Source organism: Grus americana, chromosome 3 (assembly GCF_028858705.1).
Source record: "Grus americana isolate bGruAme1 chromosome 3, bGruAme1.mat, whole genome shotgun sequence".
Classification (NCBI taxonomy): Eukaryota; Metazoa; Chordata; class Aves; order Gruiformes; family Gruidae; genus Grus; species Grus americana.
Window position 1 is genome coordinate 100,847,875 of NC_072854.1, and position 12,343 is coordinate 100,860,217.

Below are 12,343 nucleotides of genomic sequence, written 5' to 3' on the forward strand. Positions count from 1 at the left end.
ATAAGGAGGATGAGGGGTTGGCATGGGAGCTGGAAGGGTGTGGAGGAGGTGAAGAGGACGAGGAGGGAGAGCTGTGCGGTCGCGAAGGTGAAGGACAGGTCAGAGGGTAGCACTTCATCTGAGAATTAAGCCAGTTACAAGCAGCACCAGGAGTTGCGAGGGATGCCTGGATTCTGGAAATCCTGAGAAGTGATTGTATTTGGTAAGAGGTGAGTGACATGAAAAGCAGTGAAAACTGGCCTGCAGACCACCTGAGAGACAGGCGATTCCACGGGGCTGTGGGCGGTGAGGGAGCAGGCCCCCGCACCTCGCGGAGCACCTCCTGTCAGGGGACGGGGCCGCGCTCGCGGTCCCAGCCTCGTGCCCTTGATGGCTCCTCGCCCTGCCTCTTCCCACAGTGCGAAAATGCGCAGAGACACCCCCGGTGTCGTTGGCCAAACCCCCACTGAGTCCAAGGGGAGTCAAGCTGCACCAGAGGGTCACAGAGCTACGGCCAGACTGGTGACACCACTCAAGCACGTGTGAAACCTAAGTGTGTCTGTGTGTGTGTAAAGTCCACCGAGTCCCTGCTGAAAAGCTTTCATCAGTTAGGGCCCACATTCTGACGCCTTGGTAGTGATGCAGTACGCAGACAGCCAGAGGACAGTGGTGGTTTAGACCATGTACGTCTGTACAGTACATGCATAAATCAAAACAGAGAGAAGGAGGAAGCTACATTTCAAAACAGGCCAGCTGAACAATTACAGGTTGAAAGATGCCCATTGCAGTCTAAATTAAAATGTATGAGGAGGGTTTTTTTTTAAAGTCTAGTTTATTATTAGATCAAATAACACAACCAGACTAACAAAGAGATTAGAAGCATTTTCTGCTCTAATTATTTGTGGAGGATTACGTGTCTGTCCTGAGCTTCAGCTCCAACCGAGCATACTGCCCAGTTTGCAGAGGTTTATAACATCATGGGTATGCTCTGCTCAGCACGGGATTGTTGAATTTTAATTAAAAGTCATCTTACATGGCTAAAGACCATTTCAAAAGTCATCAACTCTGACTAATGCAGAACAGACCCCATACTTAGGTACTAGGTAAATGAGTTGTTATATTTTCAATGCAGTGAATTCCTGGGCAATTCCTGCCATGAGTCAGAGACACTGATGACTGGGGAATATCTTCAGGAGCATTTATTTGCCGATATATAAGCCTCACAATGGTAAAATCATTCATCTCCCCTATACCTTATTTAGCAGTTGAAACCAAGGGCTTTTATACTGTTGTGCTGATATGACTTACCTGATCAGTCAGCAGTCAAATCATCAGTTGCTTAGTAGCAGCACTCCAGTAACATAGATGGAGTAAAGCTTCACTCAGCAATACATTTTCCAGGACATGCCATGACAATCAAGTTTCACCATATTGTCATTTGTAGTGCTGCCCCTTTGGGACTGCTGGTTTTTTATGATTTATCAGATGCTGCCCTGACTCACCTGAGCACATTACTTACACCCCTGCTGCAGCCCCTGTGATTGTTAGCTGCAGAGCCTTCGTTTTTCAGTGTCAGTCACAGACTTCTGACACTGGCGCTAAAGGTGGACTTCTTCAATCGGTAGCAATCATGCTGCCGCTATCTTCTGCATGGGTCCAGCCACAAGCAAATAATCTCACTTAATCATTGTCAAAAAGCAAGTATAATGTGGTAGGGTTATACTGGGCCTGCTGTTTTTTGGCTAAGTTGTTGAAGTGTGTCAATGAATGTAACAGGGCTCACAGAGGGAACGTTGCCTTTTTCATAGGCTTAAAACCTTGCTTAGAAAAGTGCTGCTTCCAGAGCTATTTGTCATATTTTTGTAGTGCTTGTTTTCTCTCAGCAAAGCAGTTCTTCATTCACTGGGAAGATCTTCTTCCTGCTGTTTACTTCAAATCCAGTCAGCCCACCCACACAGAAGTGCACTATGAGCGAAAAAGAGAAAGTTCATTCAGTCTTTAGCAGCAGTCCCCAGCCTTTTCGTAGCTGAGGCTCATTTGAGAAAAACTGGCAATGGTACCGTATCTCTTCCAGCAAATTTCTCTTTCTCTCCCCTCTCACTGTGAAGCTTCCCCTTTCTCCCTCCACATGCTATTGCTGGGTCATGGGTGCAGATACCTCAGCTGCTGCAGGTGTGACCTTACCTGAGAGGTATGCCATCAGATGAGGACCCATCCAGAAGGTTTAAAAAAAAAAGTTAACTCAGAAAATAGTATCCTGGGTCAGTGAAGGACAAAGATACTTGGATATTGTGTTCCAGGGCACAGCTGGATGAAGAACATGGTATACAGGTCTTTCTCAGGAAAACCTGTCAGATAAGTCTATTACGAGAGGGTTGTACGTCATCAAGGACTTCTGTCTTCAGATAAACGTACCATAATGTTCTTGCAAGGATAGCTCTTGCTAAAGTGAACAGCCTTTCTCCTGTCACCTTATACAAGCTCCTGAGTGATAGGCCTGTTTTACTGTATCTGAGTAGGCTCTGACGTTGATTTTTTGCTCTCCTTCCTTCTTTTAGAAGATGACAGTTGCTATGGTTTACTAAAACCTGGAGATCCTGAAGCCGTAGAAAACAGAATCACAAGGTGCTACAATGCCAGGAGTGGAAAAAGATTGCTTAAAATGAGTATTAACTAGAGGAAGAAATTTAAGGAAAGAAAATTAGGTAGAAGCAGTGACTTCAGATAAAAGATTTGTGTCATGGCCAAATATTTATTGTGGATGAGCCCCCAAGCTGAACATTTCAAAGGACTCTGGGAAAGCAATACAAATTGTTTGCTTCACTGTAGGGAGGTGGAATGAGTTACCTACTAGGAGCACTATACCCCTAACCTCAATGGCACTAGGAAGTAAAAACCTACAAATCTTTCTTCTTTGTTGCATGTGTTGCCCACCCAGTGCAGTCAGCTTTAACTGCTTATTCCTTCTGATGATATACTGTAGTCAGTGGAGAGAGGCTGGATGTACGCGGATCTTTGTGTACTTCAGAGCATCCTTAACCCTGACGCGGTGACTGTAGGTGGCTACGGCCCTCAAAAACACTTATACTCGTGGAGATTATCCACAGCACAGTAATCAAATAACCCTCCAGCCATGACAACACCCCCTTCTCTCTGAAACATCCTGTAAGCTGGGGATTCAGAGCGTGCACCGTAGCAGCTGGCAGAACCACCGATGGTTTTACCTCTGGTAAGCAGCACCAGAAAACCTGATACACAGTTTTTATAATGCTGGTGCTTCCTTCTTGCCTTTCTGGTCTCCATTATAAAGGGTCATTTAGCAGAAGTGTAGTGGTCTGTTTAATTGCTGATAATCTTAACTGAGCAACTTAACTGAGCAAATATTAGTTCCGTATTTTTAGCTCTATGAGTGAAAATGATGAAGTGTCATGAAATATTCGGCCAAAAAACAGATGTAGAAAGGCAAGCTGAGCAGCAAAAATTACAACACAGATGGTCATGATAAATTAATTGAAGACACTAGGCTGCAGGGGGGGATATGCAAAAAAAATGCCATGGAGCCTAAAAGTAGACACGTCAACAATATCTGTGATTATGCGCTTAATTGCACTCTCTATGATTGCTTGATTCCTAATGTACACTATTAACAAACAATAATCTCCAACAGACATTATCAAGGTTGTTGGCTTTTAAAATGACCACGCCTCAAAAGTTGACACAGTCCATAATGTCACCTTTACAGGGGTAATAATTTTTTAAGCATCAATGTTCATTATGTGATGAAAATTCCTCTGGTACTAGAGACATAACTGCTTTCACACCATATTTGCAGGGGTTTTGCCTCTGTCTTACCTAAATACGTGTTATTTTCTCTTACACTGTTTGATGCAAATCTAACTGAGAGCGATTGACAAATTTTCATTAGTCCCAGCGGGCTTTGAATTGTTTGTTCTCTTTCATCCAAAAATGAATTTCTTACTGTCCAAAATTCAGTACAACAGGAGTTTTGCCATTAAATTCAACAGGACCAAGGCTTTGTCCATACTTCGAGTTTGTTCCAGAATCTACTGAAATCAATGGAGGGATTTGAGCTGATTTGGAAGGGAATTAAAAAAAAGGGGGGGAGGGAGGGAGATAATAATGCTGTAGTTTCTTTTAATACACATACAGAGCATATAGGGAATCTAATTGTTGATCCATACAGTGTATAACCTAATTGTACCATTGAAAGTTTATGGGATGCATTATAAAAGAAATACTAACTTTATCAGACACATCCCCTTCAGGAGAGATCTGTAGGAAGAAAGAAGACAAGGATACCTATGAAACTGCTTTGGAGATTTGAGACTGGAGGACACAACAGCGGGAGGATCCTCCGGAGGCAAGAACTGAAAACTCAAACAAGTCCCGGTGGGACCACACTGTTTGTGTAGTGCCTCCCAAAGAAAGCTCTGCCAACTCTTCCCACTCCAAGGCAGAGCGAGCTCTGGAGGATGCCTGTATCCTCAGTGGGTCCAACAGATGCTTCTTTTAAACACTTAACAAAAGATGCAGAGTACAAAATCTCCCTGTCACTATATCCTAAAACGTTAAAGCCTACATCCCACAGTTATGGAAGTAGGATCACCCCTTCTCCATTGCCAACAACTGCCTACAAACAAAGGTTTCTGAAATGGTGGTGTTTCAGAGGGCAGCACCCTGTGGGCATTTGAATTAAGCCCACATTCCCTGGGATATCATTTATATCCACAGATTCTTTCCCAGATCACTCACACAGCGCCTGGAAAGCACTGGTATCTAAGTAGGTTTCGACCCAGCATTTGGGGTGCTCCTTGCACTGCTCCACCAACTTAAACACTGGCCATAAGCTCCAAATGCCTTTTGGCACAGCTGGAAACAAAAGCTGGCATACTGCAACCCTCACACTGGCTTGGCCCTGGAAGATCTTTCCCTTCAGGGAAGCTGCTCCCTGTTTTCCCCATGCTTTCTCCACTTGAGCCTGCAGACGGAGGGGTCCACTGCCGCAGAAGCTGCAAGAGCCACTCTGGTTCAGCTGGGCTGGAAAAAGTGGGGGGCAGTCACAGCAACTTACCCATTCCTGCACACAAGGTTTTGACACACTAAGTGAGCGCGTTGCCTATACTGCCTCCTGACTGCGCATTTAAAGCCTGGAGAGCCTGAGTGTTGCAGGGGCAAGGGGAGATTTCAGCTGCTGCTTGTGGGTCACCAACGAGCCATTAAAGTAGGATTCCAAGGGGAGGGTGGGTAACTGGGGAACCCCAGCATGAGTTTGATTTTTCAGGTCATATCGAACTTGTTCTCTTTAAAATGTGAATTCTTAAGGTAAATCTTAAGAAAAATATCTTGAACATAATTTCTTCAGTTAAACGCCCGTTTTCCATAAGATATGTAGCATTACCCACCCACAGACCCATACTTCTTTCAGTGTGGGAGGTCAACATTTGAAACTCTAATCCCACAAATGCTGAGATTTGTTCTAAATCTAGAGCCTGTGATTTTTGTAATTTTTTTTTAATTTCATTTAAATTCAACCTAACAATTGCTCTTTCCTTACGGCCAGCACCAGGCCACCCCATTCATCCATCACCCAGCACTACGCAGAGACTATCAGCAGCCAAAGACAGCACGTGCCGCAGGGGAGCTTCACTGGGAAAGGTGTTAAACGCAGTGATTTAGCAATAGCACATGTTTTCAGTCTCTTAAGCAGACGGTGATCTATGGAAGCAAATGCATCTAGTAAACTGTATTCACAACACCTACAGAGTCCGTTCAATCAGTCCTGAGCCTCTGTGCCCACAAGTGAGTTGTAGTATCTCACTGTGTCACGGTCCTGCGCACCACTGGAAGGTAAAACTCCATACCTGCGGCATGAGGCAGCAAATGCAACAGAACATGCAGAGGCTGTCGGACAGCAGCTATCAAGATATATCCGAAATAACTCAGGCTCAGCCTAGATGAGATCTTCTAATTTCATGCTTATCTGCCACCCCACCCTTCTGTATGATAGAAATCCTTTTGAGCCTGCCAGTAAAATGTTCCACATCATAACTCAAAATATTAATTATTTGACAAGCTAGTGCTCATTTTCTTATCATTGCAGCCATCGGTTTTCTGTTGTGATTCTAAATGGTTAAGCAAGCTGTATACTAGGAGGAGTAATCTGCTGTAATACGCCGTGGTCTGATGCACGCACCTAGATTGGAGTGTTACTTAAGCTTTAATCCCTGAGAAATCAGTGATTACCCACAGAAGACAAATGGAGGGCTGTTTATAGTATAGTTGCTAGACAACAGCGCACCATTTAAAGTCTATTTGTCCGAAGATTAACTGCATTTCTGAGGCTAACAACTTTTCCAACAACCTGTTTATGAAAAACAATATTTAAAATATCTGTATTTTCAAAAAAGAAGAGAGTATCCCGATTATTACTTGGCAGTGACACAGGGAAACAGTGAGCGTGATGCAGAATGTAGAGGAAGGGGCTCCTAGGGCTTAGTCTGCAGAGCAGAAATGAAGGAGTAGCACGGTGGGAACTACGCACAGGTCCCTGCCACCCCTCTACACACACAAGATATGCATTTCCCCAGCAATTACACAGTATTGCCAGGCTGCTGCTTTAAAGCCTTTCACTCACTGGCTCCCTCAGAGAGTAGAACCAAAAATAGTAAAAAAATGACAAAAAGCATACCATTAAATCCATCTCTGTTTCCCCCTTTTCCTCTCCTGTGAGCATTACAGCAACTACCTTTGTTCCTTTTGGCAAAGGGGGGGTGTGTAAATGGTGCAGAGCTGGGCTGCGTTTATCAAGATCTATTTGGAAATGCTCAAATACAAACTGCATTGCTAATGTCGAACTTAACTGGTGTTTCCTTATTTACTGAGATGCTGGCACACTTAGTTTTGCCTCTTGTTATAGTTTTTTGTTGTCTCTTTAACCACATTGTTCTTTCCTCCTTCCCAATACAGAAAATGAAGCAAGGAAGGAATATGGGGGGCCTGTGTGTGGAAGGAGCAGAAGGACAAGAAACCCAGCAGAGGCTCAGAAAAGCAAGATTTTCCTGATCTGTCCTTCAGATCCTGTTTTCGTTTTTAATAAGCAGGTTGCTGGATTATATAGTCTTACAATCTATGGCCTCTGTGTTGCTTGGCAACTTTATGAAATAATCTTGGATTTTAGCAGAGAAGGAGTTGTTCAAAGTGTACATGAGTGCTTCAAAATCCAATCCTCTTAAATTATTTTCTCAAAGCCTGGTCAGTGCTCTTTTGTCTCTTCTTAACATACGGCAACAAGACTGTCACTTTCTCTTTTCTTTTTGTAAAGTCCACATAGGACCTTACAGGCACATGGTGGCTGAAATACCCTCTCATGACCTCTTCTTCCACATGGAGAAATTCAGCAAGTTTGCGCAATTGTCCCACAATTTGTGCAGAATAAGAATCCTGTCCCTCCAGGCCGTAATCTTGCTGCCCACTGACGTTCAGGGACTATTTGTGTGGTGAAAGTGTATTCCTTCAAATAAGGATTTAAGTATAAGGTCCACTTTGCTGCCAAATGACAGTAGGGCCAGCTCCAAGCCTAGCGGTGAAACAGCAAAGAGGAACCAACAAAACGGTGCTGACTTGCCTATCCCTGTGCCGTGGAAGCTCAGGTGTTGCAGGTGGCCGCCACTGGTGGCAAAGCCTCCTCCCAGCAGCAGCGGCTGGTGCCGGTGGCCTCCCCAGGTCCCCCAGCAGCAGTGTCACCTCCCCAGCGTACCCCCTTCGCAGCTCCGGATCATCGGCTGGCCCCAGCATGGGGAAGGACTTTGCTGGAGAAGCCACGAGGCACTTGCGACCCAGACTTGAGCATGCACAGTGCTGCAGGGGCCAGGGAGGTCACCTCACCCACCTCACCCACCGCCGGTGCTGGGGCAGCATGAAGTACACAGCAGCCATCCCTGACAGGTCTTCGTCTGATCTATTCTTAAACCCACAATGGCAAGGATCCTGTGGCCTCCCTTGGCTACTAGCTGTGCTTCACAAGTTTCACAGTAACAACGTTTTTCTTCATGTCTAGCATAAGTTCTCCTTCACACAAATTAACCTGATTCATCCTCATCTTATACCAAGGAGGTGGGGAGAAGAGCTGCCACAGTAGCATACCTGTGACTTGTATTTATCTCATGGCCTGCTGTGACCCCTGGGTCTTACTTTGCAGTACTTCTGCCACTTGTGTAGTTGTACATTCCTAAATATATCATTGCACCTTCATCATTACTGAATTTCATTCTGGGCCATTTTCTCTGTTAGTCCAGATAATTTTTAACTCAGGCCCTCAGTCCAGGTCTTTTCAGTCCTTTCTGGCAAGAAGGTCATTGCAAAATGATATAAATATATTCTCCAGTCAGTCCCACTGGACACTAATAAAAATATCCAGTAGAGCCAGGCTCATAGCATATCCCTGTGAGACCTTATTTGAAATTACCTCCTATGCTGAGATAAAGGAACCAGAGAGAGCTCTGAGAGTGGTTTTTCAACCAGCACTTCTTTGTTATGGTACTTCATCTACACCACAGTGTCCCTAGTGCATCATTAACTTTTAAATTGTTGCACAGAAGCCTCTGCTGCCGAGAGCAGGATTTGGCCTGCATATTACTAAGATTTGCTGTTCTGGTCCATGCTGTTTCAACAGCCATCAAGATGAAGGCTAACTATTCTTAGCTTGAGGAATGACATAATGCACGGCATTGCAAAAGCAGAGAAATATGCCCCCCAAAGCACTGCCTTTTTGTGAGACAAAGGCAGTCAGGGCCAACCGTAACTCCCAGGCCACCCATTTAGACACACACACACACATATATATATATACACACACAAAGCCTCCAAAGTACATAGTACATGTCCTCCCAAGCTGAAGCTATAACCTGTTTGCAAATTCAGAGGAAGATTCGATCCTGGATTATCTGCATGAACTTGAAGGGACAAATGGGAATGAATACAGACTTTATCGAAGATTTCCTCCTTGCAGATGAGCCAGGCAAATTGCAGTCACTGTACCACAGAATTTTGTTTCTTTTCTATGATTAGTGTCTCAGCAAGAAAATTCAGAATATGCAGGACCTAATTTTGCGAGGCACTGAGCTCCCTGTGTCCCTTACCTACCAGGAAATCCCAGGACATGGGGGATCTCAGTTCCTTAGGCCCAATGTGAAAAACACTAGTTTAGTAGGTGGGATCATTTGTTGAAAATAAAGGGACTGGAGCTGCTGAAAATCTGAGGACTGGGTGATCAGGCAGCTCTGCAAGCAAGAGCAGAGGCAGTCTGGAGAGAAAAATGTAGAAGCAAGAAGTTCTTTTCATATGCAAAAGCTGTCCACCCCCTTATATCAAGAAAAGACAAGCCATTCCCTCATGGAAGTTAGCAAAAAAATACTGAACATCTCCGTTCAACATTGCCTTCAATTAATTCTCTGTAAAAAGGCAGTCTGTCCTACCGTACTCACTTGGCCTCTCCATGGACTTGAAAAAGAGTTTTGAAGTGCAACGGTGGGTATTGTTCCCGGTCCAGTCTCTGAGAGGGTGGCTCTCTGCACCCCCCATTTCCAGCGCTCGCATTTCCAGGTCTGGAGAGAAAGGCCAGGTGTGGAGCTGGACATGGGGACTGAGCTGCACTCTCGAGCCGGGGCCCAGCCCCTCGGAGGGGATGGAGGTCCTTCGTGTCAGTGGGCATGCAAACCTGCACAGCTTCTCCCACGGCTCTGCCTGTTTGGAGTTGGATGCTGCAGCTCTGCTTCCCAAAGGCTGACAGTCCGCAAGTGGTGCCGGCGCTAAATTCACACCAGTTACTTTCTCAACTCATGGCTGAGCTGGAAAGGAGTGGTTTACAAATGAAAGTGCCCTTTCTTTCCAGAGTACTGATATTACTGTGAAATGGTAGCATGCTCAGAGCTTGCCTACCAGGAGGAAGAGACTGTCTCATTTGAGAGCAGCTACTGCAAGGACACTCGCATTCTGCTGTGAGACTGCTTTTTCCCAATTCTCTCAAATAATATATTCTGTAATATTCAATGCTGTCTTATTTTTATCATGCAGACAAGCCTCCAGTGCCAGCAAAAGATGAAACAGAAACCTGAATGGCCAGGCTACTCTCTTGAAGAGGGCAGGCTAGGTGCTGCTGCCTCTGAGGACCTGTTTTAACAGCAGGTAGCAGAACTAGAGATTCCCTTGGAAAATTACTGACAAAAACTAAAACGCAAAACCAAAGACCTGTTCCACTTTCCGCTTCTTATTGCTAAAGTGGAATTGTCTGTTAGCAAGGAGGACACAACTGTACGGTGTGTTGTCCATGCCTGGCAGCTCGTGTTGTCTTCGTTTTGTCAGCAGAGTCCAGCAGAGCTTCCTGTGGGCAGTGACCAGCTTGCTTTGACGGTCTGAGTGCTTTTAATAGGCAGGTGCACACAGAAATGTAATGCTGAGGCAAAATGTAACTTCTAGAGTAAGCTTTTAGTGGCAAACAAGCTACAACATTCAAAGCAGAGGGTCAGACTGCCACCTTAGCTTTCCCTTCTGCTGCTGCTAGGTCCCACCAGAAAGCAAACCATTCTGCTGGTGGTGGGCTGTGAAGGTGCTGCACAAATGTGCGGGATGCTGGCTCTGAGGAGTAGGCTGCACTTTGGCAGCAGCAGATTGACTTCTTGGGTTATGGTGCTCAGTGGCTGGCGGCCTGCCTCCTTGCAGGGGTGTGTCTTCCTTAGGGGTACATGCCCCTGAATGTGCACACCACAGCTTGTGGCACTGGCCTCCCTCTGCAGCCCAGGGGCATGAGCACATCTCCCTGGCCAGGCCCCCCAGCCGGTCCCTGCATCTGTTGGGACAGCTAGGCCAGAGAAAAGAGCCTTGGCACTGCCTACTTTGCCTTGATTTTCTGATGTGCTTGTGAATATATTGCCATCACAAAGTAACAGTCTTGATGTATAGAAATATCAGCCCCAACCTCTTCAGTGCCTCTATGGGGACACTGCTCCTCAGTTGTTCTGTCTTCCTCCATCTTGGTCTTTCACAACATAAGACTCATTAAAGGCCTCCCGGTAACCTGGAGACAGACCATGACGACCTTGGGATCTGTGCTGAGTTACGACACGGATGACTCTGGTTCCTCCTCAGAGTTCAGCCCTACATCCTCATATGAAACATGGTGTGGAGAGGCTCTGGGGCCAGACCCTGGTGCCCATGCTGACTGGCCACCTCACAGGAATGATGGGTCCCGCACAGCTGTGAAGCTGCTCCATTTTGCAAAGGGCTGCACTGCCCTGTACAGAAGGAGCAGGTGGAGCAAAGGTCTTCTTAACATCTTGTTGCTGACCTAGTGATTATGGAGGAGCAGATAGGCTAAAATAAACAGTGCAGCAGCAGTTGGTATGCTATCATGAAAGAGAGCATGGGTGCATGTGAGGGAGACTGAGTCCCACTCTAGAAGGTCAAACAGCAGACCTGGTGACTTAATGTCTCAGGGTTTTTTTTTTCCTTTTGATGATGTACACTTCTGATGGCTACAGTTCAGTAACTATTACCCTGAAGGACTTGATATTCAGCTTAAGGTATACCACCACAGTTGTGTTGACTTCACTCTGGTCACACCAGCATGGGATCTAACCCATGCGTACATCAGAGCAGACGCTGGCTTGGGAATCCTTCACCCTCTCTTTACTCTTGTTTCAGCCCTGCTCTGAACAAATCACCTGTGCCTGTCACACTCAAGCTTTTGACTGGAGATGAGCTCAAAGCAGAAGGTCAGATTTTAACTCAGCCACAGGGAGTTGAGGTCTCTTTTTTTGCTGCAAATATTTATCCAGCACATTCCTGATGCCTTGGGAGATACTGATAGAAGATTAGAATGATTATCATGTCTGCAAGGAGTGGCTTGCCATGATTCATAAAACAGCTCAGCCACAATGAACCCGGTCCTGTACCAGCAGCTGAAATGCAAGGAAGCTGAAGGGGAGAAACGCTGGTGTGTTTTCAGTGACAGGTCTACAGAAGGATTAGTTCTGTGATGTCTGAGTCCAGCGTTCCAGAAACTGCCTGGCCTCTGCAGAATAATTCATTAACTCTACTGAAAGGCTTTGCTATGAATTTGAAAAGGGCCACAGAAAGTGGCCAAAAAAAAAAAAAAAAAGTCACACTGACCCATGGGGCCCGACCCTTGGCGTTGAACTGATGTTCCTTGTATGCTAACAAGAGAAAGCTGGAAGGTGGTGGTGGGCACCATGACACTTTATAAAGCAGCAGGGCCAGCACTCAAAAATGGCTGAGGCAGTACCACAAGGGAAAGAAGAAAAAAAAAAAGATTGGGTTGTGGTAAGCT